Source organism: Lycorma delicatula, chromosome 1 (assembly GCF_047948215.1).
Source record: "Lycorma delicatula isolate Av1 chromosome 1, ASM4794821v1, whole genome shotgun sequence".
NCBI lineage: Eukaryota > Metazoa > Arthropoda > Insecta > Hemiptera > Fulgoridae > Lycorma > Lycorma delicatula.
This window is the reverse complement of record NC_134455.1, coordinates 74,739,772-74,747,815: the sequence shown is the minus strand read 5'-3', so window position 1 is coordinate 74,747,815 and position 8,044 is coordinate 74,739,772.

Genomic DNA, 8,044 nt, shown 5'->3' with positions numbered 1-8,044 from the left:
GAGGCATTTATTATACCAGTACTAAAGCCTGGTAAAGACAAAACCAATCCCTCAAGCTGCCGCCCTATTTCTTTAACAAGCGTGTTGTGTAAAATAATGGAGGGAATGGTAAACCGCAGGCTTACATGGAGAAACATGGCTTTCTTTCTTCGGAAGAATGGGGTTTCCGACAAGGACGATCTTCTATTGACCATTTAGTGTCAATGGAAACAATCATACAAAACGCCTTCCTGAACCGCCAACACCTCATTGCTATCTTCTTTGATATAAAAAAGGCGTACGACACAGCTTGGCGACGTGGTATTCTTAACAGCTTCAAGAGATGGGGAATCCAGGACAATATGCTTGTTTTTATCCGGGAATTCTTAAATTACCGAACATTTCGTGTTCGTGTAGACGATTCACTTTCAGACAGTGTCATCTTGGAAAATGGAGTACCTCAAGGTAGTGTATTAAGTGCCACCTTGTTTTCTGTAGCCGTAAACAGCATTACCAATTGTGTACAGGCTCCCTGTCTTATGTTCTCTATTCGTTGACGATTTTGTTATTTACACTGCGAGCCGTTCAAGCCCACTCTAGAGCGACTGCTACAGAACACTATATTTCGCCTTGAGGCTTCGTCCAGAACTACTGGTTTTACATTTTCTTCCGACAAAACGAAACGTGTAGTTCTTTCTCGGCTACGGAACCCTTCTATTCCGCGGGTTTTTCTGTACATATTTGAGACGCCACGTCCTGCTCAACCTCTAAACCACGTCTCACCCCTGATACACCACAGCAGGCTACGCCCAGGATTACTGTATGTATTCATTTACCTTCAGTCACGAGTTCGTCTCTTGCTAATATTTGTGTGCTACAGGCAAGTTCAATTTTCATTATTTATTACGTTAAACAGTTATCTTATGATTAAAATTTGTGGAACATTCAGTTCATCATACCTTATGCCTTTCAGGTTTCAATTTCAAGTTTAGTTTAAAAAACCATTTACTAACCTAAGTACAGTCACGACAGGTGACTTATATAAGGTTGTGTCATTGTTCAGCTGCAACCTATTTTAGTGCTTTATTGTTGCAATTTGTTGTCATGATAATTAACTCTATAATTTAATCTTGTAACTTGTTAATCGCCGAGATTAATCCTTTTCTACTCATGAACTGTATTCATAATACTTCTCGTAAATTAACCTCTCTCTCTTTTCCTGTTTAGCCTCCGGTAACTACCGTTTAGATAATTCTTCAGAGGATGATATGTATGAGTGTAAATGAAGTGTAGTCTTGTACATTCTCAGTTCGACCGTTCCTGAGATGTGTGGTTAATTGAAACCCAACCACCAAAGAACACCGGTATCCACGATCTAGTATTCAAATCCGTGTAAAAATAACTGGCTTTACTAAGACTTGAACCAAATTACTCCTGATGTGCAGTTATGTTTTAGGACTTTGTAATTTTATATTTTAAAGAATGCTTATTTACCAAAATGAACTCTATTTATATATTATTACTTACTTTAATGTGATTATATTGTAATTAACTCTTTTTTATACTGAAACTATTGTAATTTAATTTTCTAAGTTAATGACATTTGTTCATTGCTAATTTTTCAATATTACAGCATTTGTCAGTAATGCAATAATTTTCCAGTCATACTATGTTTATTGATGTTTTGTTTTTCTAAGTATATAATTGTAAATCTCATTTAATATTATTATTACCGATTTCAGTTGATATTTCTTATGTGAAATTAAGTTATGTTTATTTCCTAATTTCATTTAATTTAAGGTTATGCTTTAACATAAGTTCAGTTGTTTTACATAATTAAAGTCCAATTTCTTTTGGCAAATACAAGCTGTGTTTTTTGTTAACTTTACCCAACACTCACCAAGACGAAGTGATATACACTGATGGGTCAAAACAAGACGATACCGTTGGTTGTGCTTTTGTTGTCAACGAAAGAACTTATATGTTTGGCCTACCTAGTATTACGAGCGTGTTCACCGCTGAACTACTCGCTATAAATAAGTCTCTAAATATCGTTAACCCTAAATATAGAAACATTCTTATTTGCAGTGACTCGTGTAGTACTCTCCAGGCGTTAGAAAACTTTTATTTCAAACATCCTGTCGTCATTGAAATTTACAATGCAATCGCCGAGTTAGGTAATCGCAACACAGAAGTAAGTTTTGCTGGGTCCCTAGCCACGTAGGGATTCCAGGTAACGAAAAAGCAGATTATGCTGCCAAAGAAGCGTGTATTCAACCTACTTTCACCACCCGGGTTACTATCTTTGATTTTATTAATCGTGTAAAACAATTACTAAGAGCGAGGTGGCAAAGTGACTGGGCTACTACCGTCAATAATAAACTCAGACAGATTAAAGATTCAGTGTTACCGTGGGGCTCCTCTTGCAGAAAAACTCGTCGTGAGGAAGTGGTCCTCTACCGGTTACGGATAGGACATATGAGGATCACACACGTATACCTAATGTCAGGAGGAGTCCCACCTCTATGCACACGATGCAACTGCCGCATGACTGTGCACCACATTCTCGTGGACTGCATATGTTATTCGGCGTTGCGTCGCAAGTTTAATCTACCTAGAAACATTCGTGATATCTTGTAAAATAATAACGAAATTTTGGACCGGATGTTTCTGTTTTTGCATAGTACCAGGATACTGCAAAGTATTTAATATTATCATATATATTTTAATGCTAGAAGAGTTTATGATAACTTTTAACCTTTACTTAATATTTTGATTTTTTTTGGTTCTGTCTTTAATTTTATTATCCGGGAAGGGAGCCTTTTGCACAACCCATCGGAATTAGGTAAGTTTTATATAGTTTCTTAATTCTATTATTTTGACTTATATTTTAAAGGCTTCGTCTGCGATATTAGTTTTGAGTTTTATTTTACTTCTTGACTTTTGTTTTAATAATTTTTTATTATATGATTAATATTACTTTTACACCTTATAAGTTTTATTATTTTGGAGTTACTTTACCCTTTCATTAATAAAATTCCGGACGATGATACCGCCCAGGCGTTTTTTCGCCCATAAACAAAAAATAAATAAAAAAACAGCAGAAGCACTTTAAAACAGGATATAATATTTGTAATACTTTTAACTTCACAATCTAATATAGTTAATTCATTAATTAAGTGAATAATACAGAAACACAGGCCTCATAGAGCAATTCTAAAAGGCTTGTCTTCCAAGGACTGGAAGTAGTGAAAAGTTATTTTAACAGATTTAAAATGTAATAACTTATTTTCAATTCAAATCAGAAAGTGCCAGCACAAATAGTGTTCGAGTTGACCAACAACTTACATTTTAGATCAACACCACTGGCAATCAGCATTAAGAAATTCTTGATAATTTACATTAGCAACTAGATTGCAGATGGACATTTTTATTTTGAATCAGCTGTTGTATCTATTAATGCCACATCTTGCAAAAGGACACTGAATCGATTGGATTGAAAATAGATTTAAATACAAAGATTATTTATTTAATGTCAGCTGTAGTGAAAAACATGGTTGTATTTTACTTTTGGCTTTTTGGAACATATTTTTTTTGAATAGCAATTCTGATATTTCTATTTTTCATCACAACAGGTAAAAAAAAAAAAAAAAAACAGTTAATAAACTTAATTTACACAAATCTTAAAATAAAAAACCTTAATTAACTCAACTGCCTTTAATTTTAAGAAAATAAACAAAGCACAGATACATACTGTTAATTCCAACTGGAAATCAAAATTACTTTTTAAAATACTATTTTATTTTCATGCCTGTAAAGTAATAATTTTTTATGTAGATTTATGTATTAGTATGGTATTATTATTAGTAATGAAAATGAAATAATTTGCATGTAAAATACAAACAGTTTTTATAAAAAAAAAAAAAAAAAACTCTTACATATCCTGTTAACTTTATTACTAAATAGTATTATTTACTTAAATAATTTTTTTTTAAAGATTTAATTTAACGTTAAATAGATTAACTATACAAATAAAAGAAAAACTTTATAATATACTGTAGTAATACATTATAAAAATAATATGTAAGTCCCAAACAATATTTATTCCTTCTCAGTAAAATAATGTCAACATGTTTCATTCAATTAGTAAAAAATCTTGATAAATTAAACTTACGTGTCATTAGTAGTTAAAAATAATAGTTGTAGCTAAATATTATGAAGATAACTAATGAAGTCAAATAAATTTTAGGTTCTTTAAAGATGTCAAAAACTTCAAACGTGTTCCTAGACAAAAGAGTTTAGACTAATTGTATTTTACTGGAGATGCGAAGTAAATATTACCAAAGAGCACAATAAGTTTCAGTGTTATATCAGTCACTATTCTTAGGAATAAAAAATTACTGCAGATACATACAGCTTAATTGTTATCGATAGATTTTTAAAACATTTTAAACTTCGCTTTAAGGGACCAAGTACTTTCTAGGTCTTTCACAGAGGTGGCATTAGCACGCTTAATTTTTCAATGGGCATCAAATGAATCCATTTTTCTTTAGTTTGCTATAAGAGTTTCAAGTCACTGCATCGCTTAGTGTAAAATTTACAGTGTGTCAAAGTGAAGAATTAGAGCATTTTTTGGGGAATGGAAAAATTGAAATTCATGCAATGATTAAATACTTTTTTCTGAAAGGTTGAAGTACAAAGGAAATTAAAGAACTTGATATGACATTGGGAGACTCTTCTCCATCAAATACAACAGTATAACATTGGGTTGCAGAGTTCAAAATGGGTTGAACATACACTAGCAATGAACCATGCAATGGACGTCCTTCAGAAGCGACTGTGCCAGAAGTGATAGAAAAAATTCATAAAATCATTTTGACAGATTGATGAGTGACAGTGAATGAGTTAGCAGAATCAGAAGGCACATCAACAGATTGCGTGAACAATATTTTGCACAAACAAGCTGTGCGCTAGATGGGTACTGTGTTCGCTCACACCCAAAAACAGTACCAAGTGATTGTCTTGAGCTCTCTCAGTGCAATTCAGAGAAATTTTCGCATTAATTTGTCATGGTTGATGAGACTGAACTGGTTCCCAGTGAATATCACATCTTTATTAACCTACAAAAAATGGCTTAGAGGAAAGAGATTTTCAAAAATAATGAAGTTATTGCCACCAAAGATTGTTATTTTAAGGAACTGGATAAATCGAACTGGCATAAGCGCTCTTGTGGAATGCTGGGCTATAAACCTTAATTGTGACTATGTTGAAAAATAAATCAAAACGTACCCAGAAAAATATTGTTTTCTTCTCCAGGGCAGGAACTTTTCACAAACCCTTGTGTATATATACATGCAATGTGTAATACTCCATATCACAACAGATCAATGTGAGGATGGGAACAAAAAAAGAATCCCAAATTAAAAGAAAAAAATCTCACATGATTGTGAAATCCCTTTTGAAAACTAAAAATGAATTCAAGCAAGGCAGGTTTCTACATGATTTTCTGGTGGAAACAAAAACAAATATATCCAAAGTATTGTAAAAGACATTTCACTTATAGAAAGCAAAGGGTGCAAGAAAGCAAAAAAAATATAGTTATCAAATATTAAAAGCCAGAATTCAAATAGCCACCACCTACCTTTGATATAAAAATTATTTCCACACCAGTGTACTCTTAATTCAGTAACATATTATTTAGGCAATTTTTATGTCTGTAATTTAATAACGGGGCACAGTCATATATTTGTATTAGATGAGGACAAAATCCCAGAGATGCTAAGAAATTTTATCATTCATCGGAAAATTTGTTTGAAGAAGTGACGAGAATCAGTGTATTAGTGCCTTCAACAATAACTATGGGAGCAAAACAAGAGTAGTATTATTATTAAGTTTTGGTTGTTTCTTGCAAGAAATACTGAATGTACAAAAAGTAGACCACCAATATTTTATTTCTGGCCACTCCTTCAATGAGAATTACTAGAACTATGGGCTGATTGAATGAAAAAGGAAATCTAGTCAAAACGAACTGTATATGTTACAACATTGGGCAGAGCTAATACATCAACATTTAAGAAATTTGTTGCCATACAGATGCAAGACACTTATTTTGTCACAATGTTATCTATAAAGCCAGTAAACAGAATATGATCAATGCAATGACTTTATTTTAAAGACAATTCCGAATTAAAAGAAAAAAAATTTCATGTAATTGTGAAATCCCTTTTGAAAAACTAAAAATGGACAAGTTTCTACATGATTTTCTGGTAGAAACAAATATTTCAAAAACTGAAGGATGAGGAAAATAATTACAGCTGAGAATTTGTAACCCTTCTTCCCCTTGTCCAGCCAGTACTGTAAGATTTTTAACAAAAAGTTTTCCACATGACATACCAAATTTAACCCTCTCCTGCATGTTGTCTCAGATCTGGAATGTTTCTTAATTTCAATCCAAAATAACTAATATAAAATATAATTTTTATGTTGAAATTCATAATGTTTATATGTGGAACAGTTTAGCTTTGTTGTATTATTTTTGCCCACAATATGGCATTAGATTTTTTTATTATTGTATACTTTGTGTGTCTAATAAGTGTAAGTAGTGATTTCAGATTTTATTTTTTGCCTCAATAAGTCTTTTTAAGTGTAAGTCAATAAGGTAAGTGTTCACAGATTACATTTATATTGCTAAAATTTTCAGTTTCATGATCATTTTATCATGATTACTCATTGTACCATACGTGTCTCATTGTGCAGTGATTTCATGTAATCCTGGGTTGAGGAGTTGTGCTAGGTGATTTTATCCTCTTTTATATTATGTTTATTTGATTATTAATGTATTTTTATAACAAATTTCTCATGTTTGATGTTATTTCTGTACTTCTAATTTTTTCTGGTTATTAAAGTTTATTTTTAATGTATTTTTCAATTATCTCTGTTTACTTATATAATTTTTATTAATTTTTTTGTTCATTGTATTTTATGATTAGCACGCAACTACTACTTTCACTGTATACATTTTTTTTTGAAATGCAGAAACTTGACTGATTAACAGAAAGAAAGTCATCGTTTCTCTAACAAAAAAAAAATTTTTTTCTGGTGATTATATTCACCATTAATTGCTATTTTCTATCAAAAACAATTTGATTGCAATTATTTTCTGGGTTTAGTTTTATAGATAAAAGATGAACAATTTTTTTACATAATGATGAAATCATTGCAACCTTGAAATACCAACAGATAATGAGGATAGTTTGGACTAAGATGATTTGGATGAAGATCCTGATTGTCAGTCAACAACACACGGTCAGTGATCAGTCATCACTGTCTTACACAGACAGCGATGATGAAGCAGAACTGCTTATCACAGAAAGCACTTAATGATGAAACTCACCCAGGAACTAACTCATTTGATAACACTGCATTTCAGGTACTATCTTGCCTAACAATGTCTCCAAAACACATAAGCCTGCATCTAGAAATATTATTTGGAAAAAAGTGGTCATAAATTATGATGAAGAAAAGATCAAATTCCAAGGGAATTCTAAGTTACCATGTAGTTTAAAAGATTTAGAAACACTACTCCAGTTTTATGAGTACTTCATTGAAAATGATATAATAAATTTAATTGTGGAGAAGTCTCGTTGCTACAGTACATACAGTGACCCAAGTAAGCCTTTCTGTGTTGATATTATTGACGTAAAACATTATACCTCCTCTATGAATCATGACACCTTGCCGTTGGTGAGGGGGCTTGAGTGCTCAGGGATACAGAGTAGCTGGACTGAAGGTGCAACCATATTGGAGAGGTATCTGTTGAGAGCCAGACTGAGGAATGATTCCTGAAAGAGGGCTGAGTGATCAACATCACTCAGTCCTCTGAGTACTGAAAGCAATGGAAAACTACAGCTGATTTTTTTCCAAGAAAATGTGGCTCTCTGCATTTTCATATAGCAATGATGGAGGCGCCTTCCTTGGTAAAATATTCCGGAGGTAAACTAGTCCCTCGTTCGGATCTCCGGGTGGGGACTACTAAGGAGGGGATCACCAGAAAATTAAAAAATAA